This window comes from Dipteris shenzhenensis, chromosome 8 (genome assembly GCF_047967505.1).
Source record: "Dipteris shenzhenensis isolate YYH24624 ecotype China chromosome 8, Dip_SZ_1.0, whole genome shotgun sequence".
NCBI classification, from domain to species: Eukaryota; Viridiplantae; Streptophyta; class Polypodiopsida; order Gleicheniales; family Dipteridaceae; genus Dipteris; species Dipteris shenzhenensis.
Window position 1 is genome coordinate 39310309 of NC_141603.1, and position 20057 is coordinate 39330365.

The 20057-nt window shown below is 42.5% G+C and overlaps 1 long non-coding RNA gene across 1 annotated transcript; it reads right to left on the reverse strand.

Moving 5' to 3' along the window:
• Nucleotides 1-17502: 17502 nt before the first annotated feature.
• LOC147899481 (uncharacterized) lies at nucleotides 17503-18824 on the reverse strand. The gene is made up of 3 exons (XR_015541461.1): nucleotides 18271-18824; nucleotides 17802-17851; nucleotides 17503-17719 (listed from the first exon to the last, which is right to left on the reverse strand). It is a non-coding gene; the product is annotated as an uncharacterized LOC147899481 (long non-coding RNA).
• Nucleotides 18825-20057: the final 1233 nt, after the last annotated feature.

Consider the following 20057-nt stretch of genomic DNA (forward strand, 5'->3'; position numbering starts at 1 on the left):
ATGGAATTGTGTCAATCTCTGTGGAGAATGCCACCAGTGGAGAATGGTAGCGTACCAAGACCTTAAAAATGGCACAAGGAATCCTAAACTCACATGTGCATTGGCACTTTTGCAATTATACTACTACAGCCAATAAAATTTGTGGAATGTCAATATACAAGTTTAGTTTATCTAGACTGCCACCAGTGGAGAATTGAAGTGATGCCAATCTCATGCAGGCAACTACATAATGACACTGAGATCCTCAAACTCACATGTGGATTGGAATCGGGCACCATTATCCTATGATCCTTGGAATACCCCTCTCAGAATATTAGGGTAAACATTTGTACAAGCGGAGAATGGCAGTGGTGCCAAACTCTTATTAGGCCCTAGAAAATGGCATTGTGAAGCCTAAACTTAGAATAGTAGGCTAAACATTTGTTCAAGTGGAGAATGGCAGTGGTGCCAATCTCTTATTAGGCCCTAAGAAATGGCATTGGGAAGCCTAAACTCACATGTGCATTCTTCTATGTAGTGATGACCTGAAAACATGCACAAGGAATCCTAAACACACATGTGCATTGGTACTTTTGCCATTATTTTACTGCCATTCTCCGCTAGTAATGATGTGCATTCTTCTATGTAGTGATCACTGTCTCCGCTCTGTAGAGATCATATAGAATTGTGTCAATCTCTATGGAGAATGCCACCAGTGGAGAATGGCAGTGGTGCCAATCTCATACCATGACCTGAAAACATGCACAAGGAATCCTAAACTCACATGTGCATTGGCACTTTTGCCATTATCCTACTCCGGCCAATAAAATTAGTGGAATGTCAATCTATAGGTTAAGTTCGTCTAGATTACCACTAGCGGAGAATGGCAGTGATGCCAAACTCATGCTGGCTCTAAGAAATGGCATTGAGAAGCCTAAACTCACATGTGCATTCTTCTATGTAGTGGTCAGTGTCTCCGCTGTGTAGAGATCATATGGAATTGTGTCAATCTCTTATTAGGCCTTGGAATGTCAATCTATAGGTTTAGTTTGTCTAGACTACCACTAGTGGACAATGGCAGTGATGCCAAACTCATGGTGGTACCTACATAATGACACTGAGATCATCAGACTCACATGTGGATTGGAATTGGACACCACTCTCCTATCATCACTGGAATACCCCTCCTAGAATAGTAGGGTAAACATTTGTACAAGTGGAGAATGACAGTGGTGCCAATCTCTTATTAGGCCCTAAGAAATGGCATTGAGAAGCCTAAACTCACATGTGCATTCTTCTATGTAGTCATCACTGTCTCCGCTGTGTAGAGATCATATGGAATTGTGTCAATCTCTGTGGAGAATGCCACCAGTGGAGAATGGCAGTGGTGCCAATCTCATACCATGACTTGAAAACATGCACAAGGAATCCTAAACTCACATGTGCATTGGCACTTTTGCCATTATCCTACTGCAGCCAATAAAATTAGTGGGATGTCAATCTATAGGTTCAGTTTGTCTAGACTACCACTAGCGGAGAATGACAGTGATGCCAATCTCATGCTGGCAACTACATAATGACACTGAGATCATCAAACTCACATGTGGAATGGAATAGGACACCACTCTACTATGATCACTGGAATACCCCTCCTAGAATAGTAGGGTAAACATCTGTACAAGTGGAGAATTGCAATGGTGCCAATCTCTTATTAGGCCCTAAGAAATGGCATTGAGAAGCCTAAACTCACATGTGCAGAGATCATATGGAATTGTGTCAATCTCTGTGGAGAATGGCAGTGGTGCCAATCTCATACCATGACCTGAAAACATGCACAAGGAATGCTAAACTCACATGTGTATTCTTCTATGTAGTGTTCACTGTCTCTGCTGTGTAGAGATCATATGGAATTGTGTCAATCCATGTGGAGAATGGCAGTGGTGCCAATCTCATACCATGACCGAAAACATGCTAAGGAATCCTAAACTCAAATGTGCATTCTTCTATGTAGTGATCACTGTCTCGACTGTGTAGACATCATATGGAATTGTGTCAATCTCTGTGTAGAATGCCACCAGTGGAGAATGGTAGTAGTGCCATGTGATGAATCAAACTTCTGCCATTCTCCTTAACATCATGGAGGATGGCACCAGTGGCATTATCCTTAAACTCTCACGGAGGATGGCACTTGTGCCATTCTGAATGAACTCACAATCCATGTGTTCAATGGCATTTGTGACACTCTTCTAACATCATATTATGTTGGAGAATGGCACGAGTACCATTCTTTATTATAACCATCTTAACTTTGATATTGTATTTATTTGCTTACTGTGTTGGTGTAGTTTTTCATAATGCATATATAAGTTGCTTCGCCTTGGTTATTTTGTTAATAGAAGTTGCATTGTGGTTGTAATATTTCCTACTACAGTTATGATTTTCTATTATACATTTCATTGTGTCCTTGGTTCTTTTGTTAGTAGAACATTGCAAGAATGGCTAGCAAGGGAAAGAGAAAGGTTCGAGAAGTGTCAGTTTATGATGGAATTAGTTCTGGAAGAGGATGGTTTTTGGATATATACAATAACGAACTCCAAAAACTCCATAAAGTGCATTGTTTTGTGAACATCCAAGGAGCAACTTTTGAAGATGTTGGACAAGTTAAAGAGATGGAGGATACCGAGAAAGACAACGTTCCTTGTCTCAAAATTCATACATTGGGAGGCAATGTGTATCAATTGGATCCTGCTTGTTTTGATCATGCGAGGATGAATGCTACTGGGGAGGACAGGATGATATCTAGGGGTTGGATTAATGAGCCAGAAAATTATACCAATCAACAGATATTAGAAAGCTTTGATTTGGTAACAAAAGTGATAAAGCAAGATATAAAAAAGAGTAGAAAAGTTTCGAAAAGAACCAAGAAAAGTGATGATGAGGGATCAAGCTCTCAAGTGTCTCAGAACACATTGAAAGAGAAGGCTAGAGAGATCGGTGAGGAGGAAACAACAGGTGAGAAGGAAATAAGGTCAGATGGAAAAACAAGCATTGGCGATAAACTGGAGGCTAAAGACAAAGAGACAACTTTAGGAGAAAAACAGGGAGGTACGAGAATAGTCATTGATGGAACTAGAACTGGAGGTGATGCAACGAGGAGTGGTGAGACACATATAACAGGACATGGTGAGAAATCATCTGAAGCAACTATCATCCTGTATAAGAAAATCCAGCCAGATGTTGACTTTAAGGCACTACAAAAGAAATTGGAAAGGAAGGACACAAGTATGACAAGCTTGATGGAGTACGTAGAGTACTTCCGATTTGGTTTGGAGTTTGAGGTGTTGATCCCAGTGATGAATTACTTTAGAGCACCAAGCCAATATGTGTACAGGACATTAACCCTCAGCTATGTAAGTGACTTGGTCAAGAGTTTTGCAATGAATGCACGACCTCCTGCAACATGTGCATATCTTATGCCTTACCACATAGGCACAAATACTCCAATGTGCAAGGAAGAGATAAAGGTGAAAAAGTTAAAGGAGTATAATTATTGGATTCTCGCAGGGCAGCATTCGATTTATGCTGCAAGGATATTTATAACTAAAGCACATGAAGAAGCCTTCAATCAAGGAAAAGGTTTCTATACACGGAGGAAGGCGAGAATTGTTGTCAATGCACCAGTTGAAGCAAGTTCTAAGATATCATCAATGGCCAACATGGAGGCACAGACCGTTTTGAAAAATTCCACTAAGAGAATCAATTTTGAAGTAAGTTGCAAGGGCATCCCATGTTTGATGTTGAGGGATCTGCCAAAGACATGTGTTGGGATAAGGATGTCTTCAAGAAGTTGCTCTTCATCAAGCCACAGAGCAACTTCTTGAAGGCATCCTTATCCCAGCACATGTCTTTGGCAGATCCCTCTGAGGTGTCAAGGACACACAAGCTGATTGGAAGTTGTCCCTTGGAGTGACGTGTTAGAAAGCTCTCCCCCTCCATCTCCATGTTCACTTGAATAATTGTCCAAGGAAAATAAGACTGCGATGTAGACTTGTTACCCTCTATTGAACTAATCACCCAATCAACATAGACTGATGCGGCTTTTGGGAAATCAGGTGTGGACTTGCCAACTTGCAGCTTCTCTTTGACCCATGACTCACATGAACCCTTGAAGCTCTGATAAACAATTGAATCAATTTTGAAGTAAGTTGCAAGGGCATCCCATGTTTGATGTTGGAGCGAAGGGTGACATGAGTTGAACTCCTTGATGAGTGCTTCTTTCAGGACTCTATCATGCTTAATCTCCATTGCCCGTTGAGACATTTCAATGGAGTCCTTGTCTTTGCTTGACTTGACCAAGACTATTTCTTTAGACTCAATCTCTGATTGAAGTGCACGTACATCTTCGTCTTCCAATCCTAGCAGACATCTCATATATGTTATTGTGGGATTTCGACCCTCAAGATCACCCTGCTTCACCAATGTCAAAATCCTAATCCATTGTTCGTAGATGTCATCATCGTATGTGACCATGTGTGTGTCCTTGGTAGCAAAGTTTGCGCCCATCGATACGCTTGCAACTCCTATAAAATTCTATATAAAAAAATCAAAATCATCTTAGACATTCTTCTAATCCAAATCATGTAATAGAGATAATAATGACACTAGTGCGATTCTCCCATTACCATGTCAAAAGCATGACTTGGTAACTAGAAGAATGGCGCTAGTGCCATTCTCACATCAGGGAATTCACACTACTATCATTTCTTTTACAAAGCCATAAACATTCTTGAAATAAAAAATGCATACAAAACAAAGTTTATTACTCACATCCCAACTTTGTCGATCTTTATGCCCTTTAACAAGGCCTTGGGCTGGTTTCTTTGGTCGTCCGAATGCAATCCACTGTGCCCTTAGGTGTTGTAAGATATCGATATATGGTTGATTTTTCAAAACGGTCTGTGCCTCCATGTTGGCCATTGATGATATCTTAGAACTTGCTTCAACTGGTGCATTGACAACAATTCTCGCCTTCCTCCGTGTATAGAAACCTTTTCGTTGATTGAAGGCTTCTCCATGTGCTTTAGTTATAAATATCCTTACAGCATAAATCGAATGTTGCCCTGCGAGAATCCAATAATTATACTCCTTTAACTTTTCCACCTTTATCTCTTCCTTGCACATCGGAGTATTTGTGCCTATGTGGTAAGGCATAAGATATGCACATGTTGCAGGAGGTCGTGCATTCATTGCAAAACTCTTGACCAAGTCACTTACATAGCTGAGGGTCAACGTCCTGTACACATATTGGCTTGGTGCTCTAAAGCAATTCATCACTGGGATCAACACCTCAAACTCCAAATCAAATCAGAAGTACTCTACGTACTCCATCAAGCCTGTCATACCTGTGTCCTTCCTTTCCAATTTCTTTTATAGTGCCTTAAAGTCAACATCTGGCTGGATTTTCTTATACAGGATGATAGTTGCTTCAGATGATTTCTCATCATGTCCTGTTATATGTATCTCACCACTCCCCGTTGCATCACCTCCACTTTCAGTTCCATCAGTGACTATTCCCGTACCTCCCTGTTTTCCTCCTAAAGTTGTCTCTTTGTCTTTAGCCTCCAGTTTATCGCTAATGCTTGTTTTTCCATCTGACCTTATTTCCTTCTCACCTGTTGTTTCCTCCTCACCGATCTCTCTAGCCTTCTCTTTCAATGTGTTCTGAGACACTTGAGAGCTTGATCCCTCAACATCACTTTTCTTGGTTCTTTTCGAAACTTTTCTACTCTTTTTTATATCTTGCTTTATCACTTTTGTTACCAAATCAAAGCTTTCTAGTATCTGTTGATTGGTATAATTTTCTGGCTGATTAATCCAACCCCTAAATATCATCGTATCCTCCCCAGTAGCATTCATCCTCGCATGATCAAAACAAGCAGGATCCAATTGATACACATTGCCTCCCAATGTATGAATTTTGAGACAAGGAACGTTGTCTTTCTCGGTATCCTCCATCTCTTTAACTTGTTCAACATCTTCAAAAGTTGTTCCTTGGATGTTCACAAAACAATGCACTTTATGAAGTTTTTGGAGTTCGTTATTGTATATATCCAAAAACCATCCTCTTCCAGAACTAATTCCATCATAAACTGACACTTCTCGAACCTTTCTCTTTCCCTTGCTAGCCATTCTTGCAATGTTCTACTAACAAAAGAACCAAGGACACAATGAAATGTATAATAGAAAATCATAACTGTAGTAGGAAATATTACAACCACAATGCAACTTCTATTAACAAAATAACCAAGGCGAAGCAACTTATATATGCATTATGAAAAACTACACCAACACAGTAAGCGAATATACACAATATCAAAGTTAAGATGGTTATAATAAAGAATGGTATTCGTGCCATTCTCCAACATAATATGATGTTAGTAGAGTGTCACAAATGCCATTGAACACATGGATTGTGAGTTTATTCAGAATGGCACAAGTGCGATCCTCCGTGAGAGTTTAAGGATAATGCCACTAGTGCCATCCTCCATGATGTTAAGGAGAATGGCAGAAGTTCGACTCATCACATGGCACTACTACCATTCTCCACTGGTGGCATTCTACACAGAGATTGACACAATTCCATATGATGTCTACACAGCCGAGACAGTGATCACTACATAGAAGAATGCACATTTGAGTTTAGGATTCCTTATGCATGTTTTCAGGTCATGGTATGAGATTGGCACCACTGCCATTCTCCACTGGTGGCATTCTCCACATAGATTGACACAATTCCATATGATCTTTACACAGCGGAGACAGTGAACACTACATAGAAGAATACACATGTGAGTTTAGCATTCCTTGTGCATGTTTTCAGGTCATGGTATGAGATTGGCACCACTGCCATTCTCCACTGGTGGCATTCTCTACAGAGATTGACACAATTCCATATGATTTCTGCACATGTGAGTTAAGCCTTCTCAATGCCATTTCTTAGGGCCTAATAAGAGATTGGCACCACTGCCTTTCTCCACTTGTACAGATGTTTACCCTACTATTCTAGGAGGGGTATTCCAGTGATCATAGTAGAGTGGTGTCCTATTCCATTCCACATGTGAGTTTGATGATCTCAGTGTCATTATGTAGTTGCCAGCATGAGATTGGCATCACTGTCATTCTCCGCTAGTGGTAGTCTAGACAAACTGAACCTATAGATTGACATCCCACTAATTTTATTGGCTGCAGTAGGATAATGGCAAAAGTGCCAATGCACATGTGAGTTTAGGATTCCTTGTGCATGTTTTCAGGTCATGGTATGAGATTGGCACCACTGCCATTCTCCACTGGTGGCATTCTCCACAGAGATTGACACAATTCCATATGATCTCTACACAGCGGAGACAGTGATGACTACATAGAAGAATACACATGTGAGTTTAGGCTTCTCAATGCCATTTCTTAGGGCCTAATATAAGAGATTGGCACCACTGTCATTCTCCACTTGTACAAATGTTTACCCTACTATTCTAGGAGGGGTATTCCAGTGATGATAGGAGAGTGGTGTCCAATTCCAATCCACATGTGAGTCTGATGATCTCAGTGTCATTATGTAGGTGCCACCATGAGTTTGGCATCACTGCCATTGTCCACTAGTGGTAGTCTAGACAAACTAAACCTATAGATTGACATTCCAAGGCCTAATAAGAGATTGACACAATTCCATATGATCTCTACACAACGGAGACAGTGATCACTACATAGAAGAATGCACATGTGAGTTTAGGCTTCTCAATGCCATTTCTTAGAGCCAGCATGAGTTTGGCATCACTGCCATTCTCCGCTAGTGGTAATCTAGACGAACTTAACCTATAGATTGACATTCCACTAATTTTATTGGCCGGAGTAGGATAATGGCTAAAGTGCCAATGCACATGTGAGTTTAGGATTCCTTGTGCATGTTTTCAGGTCATGGTATGAGATTGGCACCACTGCCATTCTCCACTGGTGGCATTCTCCACAGAGATTGACACAATTCTATATGATCTCAACACAGCGGAGACAGTGATCACTACATAGAAGAATGCACATCATTACTAGCGGAGAATGGCAGTAAAATAATGGCAAAAGTACCAATGCACATGTGAGTTTAGGATTCCTTGTGCATGTTTTCAGGTCATCACTACATAGAAGAATGCACATGTGAGTTTAGACTTCCCAATGCCATTTCTTAGGGCCTAATAAGAGATTGGCACCACTGCCATTCTCCACTTGAACAAATGTTTAGCCTACTATTCTAAGTTTAGGCTTCACAATGCCATTTTCTAGGGCCTAATAAGAGATTGGCACCACTGCCATTCTCCGCTTGTATAAATGTTTACCCTAATATTCTGAGAGGGGTATTCCAAGGATCATAGGATAATGGTGCCCGATTCCAATCCACATGTGAGTTTGAGGATCTCAATGTCATTATGTAGTTGCCTGCATGAGATTGGCATCACTTCAATTCTCCATTGGTGGCAGTCTAGATAAACTAAACTTGTATATTGACATTCCACAAATTTTATTGACTGTAGTAGTATAATTGCAAAAGTGCCAATGCACATGTGAGTTTAGTATTCCTTGTGCCATTTTTAAGATCTTGGTATGCTACCATTCTCCACTGGTGGCATTCTCCACAGAGATTGACACAATTCCATATGATATCTACACAGCGGAGACAGTGATCACTACATAGAAGAATGCACATGTGAGTTTGATGATCTCAGTGTCATTATGTATTTGCCAGCATGAGATTGGCATCATTGCCATTCTCCACTAGTGGTAATCTAGACAAACTAAACCTGTAGGTTGACATTCCACTATATTTATTGGCTGTAGTAGGATTATGGCAAAAGTTTCAATGCACATGTGAGTTTGATGATCTCATTGTCATTATGCAGTTGCCAGCATGAGATTGGCATCACTGCCATTCTCCACTAGTGGTAGTGTCAATGCACATGTGAGTTTAGGATTCCTTGTGCATGTTTTCAGGTCATGGTATGAGATTTGCACCACAACCATTCTCCACTGATGGCATTCTCCACAGAGATTGACACAAATCCATATGATCTCTACACAACGAAGACAGTGATCACTACATAGAAGAATGCACATGTGAGTTTAGGCTTCTCAATGCCATTTATTAGGACCTAATAAGAGATTGGCACCACTACCATTCTCCACTTGTACAAATGTTTACCCTACTATTCTAGGAGGGGTATTCCAGTGATCATAGGAGAGTGGTGTCCGATTCCAATCCACATGTGAGTTTGATGATCTCAGAGATTGACACAATTCCATATGATCTCTACACAGCGGAGACAGTGATCACTACATAGAAGAATACACATGTGAGTTTAGGATTCCTTGTGCATGTTTTCAGGTCATGGTATGAGATTAGCACCACTGCCATTCTCCACTGGTGGCATTCTCCACAGAGATTGACACAATTCCATATGATCTCTACACAGCAGAGACAGTGATCACTACATAGAAGAATGCACATGTGAGTTTAGGCTTCTCAATGCCATTTCTTAGGGCCTAATAAGAGATTGGCACCACTGCCATTCTCCACCTGTACAAATAATTACCCTACTATTCTAGGAGGGGTATTCCAGTGATCATAGGAGAGTAGTGTCCTATTCCAATCCACATGTGAGTCTGATGATCTCAGAGATTGACACAATTCCATATGATCTCTACACAGCGGAGACAGTGATCACTACATAGAAGAATGCACATGTGAGTTTAGGATTCCTTTATATGTTTTCAGGTCATGGTATAAGATTAGCACCACTGCCATTCTCCACTGGTGGCATTCTCCACAGAGATTGACACAATTCCATATGATCTCTACACAGCGGAGACAGTGATCACTACATAGAAGAATGCACATGTGAGTTTAGGCTTCTCAATGCCATTTCTTAGGGCCTAATAAGAGATTGGCACCACTGCCATTCTCCACTTGTACAAATGTTTACCCTACTATTCTAGGAGGGGTATTCCAGTCATCATAGGAGAATGGTGTCCGATTCCAATCCACATGTGAGTTTGTTGATCTTAGTGTCATTATGTAGGTTCCTGCGTGAGATTGGCATCACTGCCATTCTCCACTAGGGGTAATCTAGACAAACTAAACCTATAGATTGACATTCCACTAATTTTATTCGCTGCAGTAGGATAATGGCAAAAGTGTTAATGCACATGTGAGTTTAGGATTCCTTGTGCATGTTTTAAAGAATGCTACCGCTGCCATTCTCCACCGGTGGAGCATAGAAGAATGGCATGTGAGTTTAGGCTTCTCAGTGCCATTTTCTAGGGCCCAATAAGAGATTGGCACCACTATCATTCTCCCTTGGTACAGTTGTTTACCCTAATATTATAGGAGGGGTATTCCAGTGGTCATAGGAGAATGGTGCCAGGTTCCAATACACATGTGAGTTTGGGGATCTAAGTTCCATTATGTAGATCCCAGTGGAAATCTGCACAAACTCAACATGTAGATTGGCATTCCATTGATTTTACTGGTAGTGTATCATTGATATTTTTATTTTGGTACCATATCTTACACATAAATCTTGACTAGTGTTGCAAGTCTTTCAATTTATCTCAAGGGATATTGGCACTAGTGTCACTCTCAAGGGCTTCTTATGAGGTCTTGGAGAATGGCACTGGTGCCATTCTCCATTTAAAATTAGAATTTCAATCTCTAAATTTGTCATTCAATCATGAAAATCAAAATTGAGATTAAAGTTTAACTTGAAATCAAAATTTGAAAACTAGAATTTTGGTTTTGAAATACAATTTCAAACAGAATAATTTGAATTTGAATTTAAATTTAATATTGGAGAGAATGGCATATGTGCCACTCTATATATCCAAATTCAAAAGGGAACAATGGCGAGAAGAGCTATATTTCAAAATTTTATTTATCTCAAGGGATATTGGCACTAGTGCCACTCTCACGGACTGCTTATGAGGTCTTGGAGAATGGCACTGGTGCCATTCTCCATTTAAAATTAGAATTTCAATCTCTAAATTTGCCATTCAATCATGAAAATCAAAATTGAGATTGAAGTTTAACTTGAAATCAAAATTTGAAAACTAGAATTTAGGTTTTGAAATACAATTTCGAAAGAATAATTTCAATTTAAAATATAAATTGAAATTAAAATTATCAATATGAATTTGAATTTAAATTTAATATTGGAGAGAATGGCATAAGTGCCACTCTATATATCCAAAATTCAAAAGGGCACAATGGCGGGAAGAGCTATATTTCAAAATTTGAATTATTTAGTAGTTTCAAACTATCACTTTTAACTTTCAAATCTACATTTCAGACAAATCAAGACCTTTTCTCTCATTTCAATTGATGCCTTTCCCTCATACATTTCAGACAAATCAAGACCTTTTCTCTCATTTCAATTGATGCCTTTCCCTCATTCACTTTCTATTCATTCCAAAGCAGATTGGAGAGGAGTCTCAGAGTCTGAGAGTTTTACTAACCACAGCTCGCACGGAGAGTCTTGAGGCAAGAAGGCAACCAATGGCTCGATAGCCTAAACTCCACCGGAGCTGCGAAGTTGATGGAGCTGGAAGGAAACAACACAATTGACGCTCAATCAGTTCGGTAGCTTCCTCTTTAATTTTCGAATTTTTTGCTTTCTTTCTTGCAATTTGGCTTCCTCCTCCACCATCGAGGCAACAAGATAACAGGAGGGTTGAAAGAAAGAGAGGAGAGATGCACTTGATCCTAGACTCTTACGAAGCGCTGATTTTCTATTCTTTAAGAAACGAAGCGCTCCTTTGGATTCGCCATAGCCAATTCCTATATCTTATTAAGCTTTCCATAGTTAAATTCGATATACAAGGAAGCTGCTGTTGCTGTTTTTATGACAAAACAGTCATTTTCAGGACTGAATATCTCTTTCTTGATGCGGAATTGCACTTTGTGCCGAACTGGAAAGCTGTAGTTCGTAGAACAGACTACAACTTTGCTTTTGGAAGCAAGTTGATCCGGTATACATTGCAGGAGTTACAGCCTCTGCAAAACCACAAAAAGTTGCAGTCTACTGTCTATTTGTGACCAATGTGCAGGAAGCTGTTTTCAAGTGAGAATATCTGAGAATCCACAAGGATTTGGCTCTTGAGGTCAACTGACAAGTTGTAGATCTTTCTATAAGCTACAACTTTGCTGTTTACAGCTTTGGCATCCGGTCTTTCGGTGAAAAGATATTGTTGTTCAAAAACAGGGACAACGTGTTATCTTGCCCAAAGTGGATGTGAGGTATTGTTCTTGCACAACAGTGAATTGGGAACTCACTTCAGTCCAAGGGCATTATTGGCATTTTGGCAAGTCACTTTGGCACATTTGGCAAGTGGTGAATGCTTGATTTTGATGCCAAAGGGTTGCACACGTGAGGTGATACATTGGTGATGTAGTAAATGCCATTTTGATGGACTAAAGGGGGCAATTTCATTCTCTCATAAAAAATTACAGAAAGTAATTTTTGCTTTAGATGCAAGGGATTGTGCTTAATTGCCAAAGCGTAAGTGCTCTCAGTTGATGCACAAGGTTATGCACATTTTTTGGAAGCAATTTTGATGCCATACTTGCAAGTTTGAGGCAACATATGCCCATTTTGCAATTTCCTGGCACAAATTACAGAAAGTGGCTTCTTGGCCCATATACAACAGTAAGTGCAAGGTTTATGTCCAAAGGTGCCATTTGTGGATGCTATTTGATGTGGTTTTGATGCTCCATACTTCACATGCTGTGAAAGGGTTATAGGTTGCACAAATATCACACTTTTGGATGCATTGTTAAGGGGAATCCTCCTTTTCTTGGTTGGCACTAGTTTTGGCATTGCATTTACAGTTTTTGAAACATGGGTACCACTTCTGAGAATGCTTTGTTTCACATTGAGATGTATGGCACCAACTACTCTTATTGGCAAGGAATGATGTATCATGTTTCGGTACATAAGAGGCAGGTAAAGCCTATAAAATGCATAAGGATAAAGCCTATGGATATGGAAAATGAGCTTGCCTGCTCTACAATTATGCTCTCATTGACAAAGGCAGTTTGTCTTAAGGTCATGGATCAGTGCAGTGCTTTTGGCGTATGGTCAAAGTGTTAGAAATGAACCCAACAGAGGGTACACAGAGCGGAAGACTTATAGTAATGCCCAGGAGCTCACACAGTGTGCGTGTGGGGTGTGGAATCACAAACTTCTTAACTTAATGTGCATAATATAGATGTGCAGACTCATCAATAGACAATGAACCAACCAGATAGAGAAACCACCAAAATATATATTTCCATCCAAAACTATGGACACAATACAAAATAGATAGATCCAGAGTCCCACCAATGGTGTGGTCCTCTGATCTAACCACAAGGTCCTTCTCCAATCTGCTGGCTATCTCTAGAATCGAGCCTGCATGCTCCACCTCGAGCGTCTGTAGACTTTCCGTCCACTGTGTTCTTCTCCACCTTACTGCCTGTGAATCAGCCTAGGTGGGCAGCCCTTGCCAAGCTTTGTCTGCAGCACACAGGTCCCTGTTCGTCCCTGTTCCATTGCTCCAACCTGCTTGTGAATGGCTGCTCCATAATGTATGATGATCTCAGCACCTTGCTGCCCTAGAAGACAGCCAAGGTCCAGCCTCTCCCTAGAGCTAAGTCTGCAGCACCTATTGCACTCTCTCACCTCCTATAGGTAGGCCCAGAGAGTAGGCTTCCTGCTGCTCCTTTCTGCCCTGGAACTGCTGGCTATGCTGGATATTAAATGAGGCCAAGAGCCTCTCCTTATAAAGGCCCTAAGGCCTGCTGAGAAAACCGACCAGCCAGCCTCATACTGGCCGATCAGTCTACTGCTGGTCCAGCCCTTTAAGGGCTCACAAAACTAGGCCTTTACGGCCCACACTTTTAGGGCTTTTGGCCCTCCAATCTAGGCAAGGGCCCAGCCCCTAGGTCAGCCCTATATAAGGCCTGGTTGGCTGCCTCAAAGCAGCCCAACCAGCCTCTCTCCTGGCCGACCCATGTGCTGGTCTGTCCTGCCTCTGCTGCGCCACTCTAATCTGCCCACTTGCAGGCCCGCTCCATCACTTGGATGCCCTGCCATTTGCACTGTAGTTCGCGCCATCTGTTGCAGCCTTCTTCTCTTGTGAGGTGCTGCCCATGTGGCAGCCCCCCCTCTCTCTCTTCTCTAGGCATCTTCTGCCCTAGGTCTCCCTCCCCCATGCTCTCCTCATTTGGGGGCTTACACATGGGGAGGTGACCTTTCCAACACCCCCTCTCACCGACACATCTCGGCCCAATGCCAACACGTCGATGAAGATGCTCCAATAACTCCCTCGTCGTAGTCCTCTGGAACTTTTCGGTGTCAAAATATTTTCATGGCTTTTCATCCAGTGGCTCCTACTCCACCAGGTCCGCTTCCTCTTCCGCACACCATCCTGGTACACAGATCCATCTTTGGTAGCACCTCCTGGCACCACCTCCTTCAGTCATGTTCCTGCCTTCGAACTCGAGCAACCCAACCTCCACGATCTTCCAGTTGTCCCCCTCATAATGAGTGAACAACCTGGAGTCTTCCAGGCACCATGCTCTGAGGGTCTGTTTCAACCCGTCCTTCCTTTGACAAGGTCCGCAACAAAAGTACATCTCTAGATAACCTGCCGCGAACTTTAAATGTACCTGACTGAACCTGAGTCACCCTCCTTCTCGCAAGGGCACAATCCTCCAATCGTGGAAGTTGATTCCCTAGAGCTTCTGAATCAGGGTCGTCCTTCAACAAGGTCCCTGCCTTTAGGCTCCCACACCTGTGAGCCTCCTACTTCGGCTCTGATACCATGTTAGAAATGAACCCAACAAAGGGTACACACAGCGGAAGACTTATAGTAATGCCCAAGAGCTCACACAGTGTGCATGTGGGGTGTGGAATCACAAACTTCTTAACTTAATGTGCATAATATAGATGTGCAGACTCATCAATCGACAATGAACCAACCAAATAGAGAAACCACAATACAAAATAGATAGATCCATAGTCCCACCAATGGTGTGGTCCTCTGATCTAACCACAAGGTCCTTCTCCAATCTGCTGGCTATCTCTAGACTCGAGCCCGCATGCTCCACCTTGAGCGTCTGTAGACTTTCCATCCAGTGTGTTCTTCTCCACCTTACTCCCTGTGAATCAGCCTAGGTGGGCAGCCCCTGCCAAGCTTTGTCTACAACACACATGTCCCTGTTCCACTGCTCCAACCTGCTTGTGAATGGCTGCTCCAAAAGGTATGATGATCTCAGCACCTTGCTGCCCTAGAAGACAGCCAAGGTCCAGCCTCTCCCTAGAGCTAAGTCTGCAGCACCTGTTGCACTCTCTCACCTCCTGTAAATAGGCCCAGAGAGTAGGCTTCCTGCTGCTCCTTTCTGCCCTGGAACTGCTGGCTATGCTGGGTATTAAATGAGGCCAAGAGCCTCTCCTTATATAGGCCCTAAGGCCTGCTGAGAAAACCGACCAGCCAACCTCATACTGGCCGACCAGTCTACTCCTGGTCCAGCCCTTTAAAGGCTCACAAAACTAGGCCTTTATGGCCCACACTTTTAGGGCTTTTGGCCCTCCAATCTAGGCAAGGGCCCAGCCCCTAGGTCAGCCCTATATAAGGCCTGGTTGGCTGCCTCAAAGCAGCCCAACCAGCCTCTCTCCTGGCCGACACATGTGCTGGTCTGTCCCGACTCTGCTGCACCACTCTGATCTGCCCACTTGCAGGCCCGCTCCATCACTTGGATGCCCCGCCATCTGCACTGTAGTTCATGCCATCTATTGCAGCCTTCTTCTCTTGTGAGGTGCTGCCCATGTGGCAGCCCCCTCTCTCTCTCTTCTATGGGCATCTTCTGCCCTAGCTCTCCCTCCCCCACGCTCTCCTCATTTGGGGGCTTACAGATGGGGAGGTGACCTTTCCAACACAAAGCTCTATAATCTTTATGGAGAAAGCAGTCTTCTCATTGAGCAGGTGAATAGGGATGTGGATGCCATAGAGAGCTCCATTACACTCATGGATTGCATGTCTAGTGGGAGAGACAAGTCCCTGGATAGGGAGAAGTCCAGTTATAGACCTGGACCTCACAGGGTTTATGCTTTCACTGTGGGAAGAAAGAGCACCTCAAGAGATTCTGCTATAGGTTAAAAAGAGAGCAAAAGAAGAAGACTAATGGTAAGAAGAAAGAGGATAAAGAGACCAAGGACGGACAAGTGAATGCTATCTTCAGTGATGGCAATGATGTAGATGTACGTTATGCATCTGCTTACCCACATTCTTTTCTAGTAGCCACGGATGATGGCTTGATGCAAGACTGGATCTTGGATTCTGGACCTTTTCATGTTACTCCGCACAGGGAGTGGTTTGTATCATACAATGCTCGCAGAAAGGGATTAATCAGATTGCATGATCAGTCATGTGACATTGCAGGTGTGGGAGGTGTCCATTTGGTATTTCCTCATGGTTCTACATTAGTGCTGACAGATGTTAGACATGTATCAAAGCTTACAAAGAGTTTGATCTCTATGGATCAGTTGGATTCTTTGGGTTATCGTGTGTCCTTTAGCAGTCAATCTTGGAAGATCACTAAAGGATGTCTGGTCATATCTAGAGGTGTAGTACCAAAGTTACGGAGTAGTCAGACTCCGTTATGTGACCACTTTTGGGTGTCAGGCTGTGAGGCATTTATGCAGGTACCCAGGGATACAAGAAGCAAGTTAAAACCTAGGCCTAGGAAGTGCTTCCTCTTCGGGTATGTATGCAGCCATGACTGCATCTTGGATGAGGATCAGATGCATAAACTATCCACAAAGATAGTGGCAGTTCGAAGAGTGGTGTTCCAAGAGGATGGACAGCCACTATATGATCCACGTGGAGGACTTTTGCCACTTGATGCAGTCCCAGGACAGCCGGTACCACAAGAGGTTAGAGAGCCACAGGTAGTGGCACCTCAAGTTATGCATGATTATGCAGTAGGACTGCCAGGTGCTCTGGATGCACCTTTTAGGAGCCCGGATCATGGGTGTATTGGTCGGGCGTTAGATGGTGATGATGCCAGTGATATTGGGCTACTATATCAGCCATCTTATGGTGAGATTGGACCTCTGGATGCAGGTTCATGTGATGTTAGTAGGCTTGGACAGCAAGCTGAAATTCAGATGCAGCATGTACATCCATCCGGTGATGATGAGGCTATGCTGCAGGATGTTAGGCTTCAGTGGGAGTATGCCATGGATACTGTTCAGACAGGGATAGCTTCCGCAGTGGGAGCAGTAAACCGACATATGACTGACCATGATAGGAAGCTGTGAGAGAGAATGCAAGTCACAAAGGCTGCTGATTCTGTAAACAGTCATACAATCCAGCTCCAAGATAAAAACCAAATTTGCAGGATTAGCCTTAGAGAGCAGCAAGTGCAAGTTGTACAAAAGATCCCAATAGCCTCCTTGGCACAAGAGGGCGTTCTCTCTCGTCTAAAACAGAGTCTTCTTGAGAATGTTTCTTCCAACAATAGAATTCTTCACCCAAGGAAAAAACTGGTCGCCCAACGGAACCGCTCCTTCCAAGTAGGGGCTCATGAAAAAACCGGGTGGCGAAGTGTCTGGCTGCCCACACTTGCCAGAGAGCTTGTCTCGGCCTTCCGTGCGCAAGTGTTCTAATACAAATGCACAAATAAAACTCCTGGGAACAATGGAATTGACAGCCAACTAAATCTGTAGCAGTGTTGAACAACGTACCGTGCAACTGTGTAGCAGTCTTGTCCTCTCCAGCCTACATTTCTACATTCCTATATTTCATTGTATGAACATCAGTGCTTGGTCAAGAACATACTAACCATCTAGACTAGTGAGTCGAGGTGTGACATATTTAGTTAAAGAGAACCATTACATTTGATTTATAAAATAGCCATACACATAGAGTTTTCAACAAACTATTTATAAAGTTTATAGGCCGAAGCATCATGCAAAAGTGCAACGAGAATGAAATATAACAAGAACACAAAGCAACCAACCTCGCAATATGTCAACGATGGATGCCATCGCAGTACTCCTTGTGCATGATGCCCTGAGATACAAGCATCACAGCCTGAATGAGGCCAGTTGCAGACAAGTGACTGAATGAAAGGAAAATCAATTCATGCGTTTGCAACCTCATAGTGGTTTTTAGCAGTACTTTAGCTAGAGTAAAAGGTTGAAATGTGTAAACCTTTCTAATTTGTAGTTGTAGCAGTTCATCATCGGTCTGATTGGGGTCTGGTTCGAGGGCATCATTGGAGATTGAGCACTTGCACAGGAGATCTTCACCTGGTCTCGAATTGTCTCCCACCTGCGTTGAAGAACTTCATCACAATCACCTTTGTAGACCAAGAAATCGTCTTCAAGATTTCCACACGCTCATCCTCTATCTGCCCACTCCAATTTCCTCTCAAAGCCTTCCCCTGGTTTGGCTAGCTCATGCCACAGAAATCATTCATCTCGGCTCTCCTCCCGCCTCTCCGTTCGTCGACCGTCACCAAGGTTGGCTCAACTTGTACCATTAGCAGAGATAGCAGCGAGAAATATTTCCCAACGAGGGGCTGTTGAAGGCCACGCATGCAGGCAAGTAGAAAGAGAAAGCGCATACTCAACTTTTTACTAATCAGGCTATCATACGAGACCCAGCCACATTGTGCAAAAGATGTCGCATGAGCTCATGTCAACATTGTAGCCAAACAAAGTCACCAATATGGGGATCTGCTATTTGTGCGTTCACAAGAACAAACTCACATTTCCAAGGAGTTGCAAAGGTTGCCGCTATTTGATCCAGCTCCTGTCCTGCAAGCTTTTCCTGAACCAACACTACGGCAGTAAAGGATCAAGAAAGATCCATGCGAAGAAGCAAGGCATGCTACGTTCGTTTTAGGGAGGGCAGCATTAGTGGCGCAGGGCACCAATCTCAATAGCAACTCTAAGGAAACAGGGCAACAAATTTTGATTTTTCCCTCCCAAAGGCCATAAACCCAATAATTAAAATATGTGAAGAGATCAATTCAATCAATCACGAGAGATTTCAAAATCTAATGCCTAGAGCTGAGGAATAGTGCATGAGTGACACGCATAAGGAAGCCTATGGCGCCTCGAGGAGCCGACGCTTAAAGAGATGTCACATTGAGCGGGAAGATACCATGAGTACTGAAGGTGAGCATGCTGCACCTAGCTAAATCGAGGAGGAGGAGGACTGACACACCAAGACCTCGCCAATGATGAGTCGAGGTGTCCCTCCTATGTGGAACCCTGGCCTCAAAGATTCAGAGTGGTTTCTCTCCGAGAATAGACAAATTAAAGATTTATAAATATTTATTCTCTGGGTCAATCATAGCTACAATTTATTTTTCTAATCAAGCATCAAGCTTTTTGTCCATACCTACAATTTATGCTGGGTCAACATCAAGTGAAGTAGCATTCAAATAAGCAAGCAACATTTTCATCAATCGAAGATCATCCTAGCGAATCTTTCTATCAATATTTTTCATCAAGTACCACTCTAGCAATGTTATCAGCACTCAATGTTCCAAAGTGCAAGTTGAATACCTTCTTTTAACCAAGCATCTTAATGATAGGTCAAGAATTATTGGATCAACAGGGGGATATATCACACACACAAACACATATGGGGATGTGTGTGTGTGTGTGTGTGAGAGAGAGAGAGAGAGAGAGAGTCCAACTCCGAAAGCCATGCTACCTAAATTAGAATACAAGAGTACCTTTAGCTCTCAACGTTTTTTTATAGAACAAGACATTTATAAAAAAGAAACAGTCTGACATGCAAAAGTTAAAAGTAAGAATTAAACGGTCTCATATAGAAGTAAGAGAGGATCACTTTAACGAGTAACCCAGATGCAGAGACATAGAGATCTTGCTGCAATCGCAAAGTAACTAGAAATAGGCACGTGACTAAGACCAAGAATAGGCACGAAGAAGAAGATGTAGATTTGTGCAAAGCTGCAATAGCTT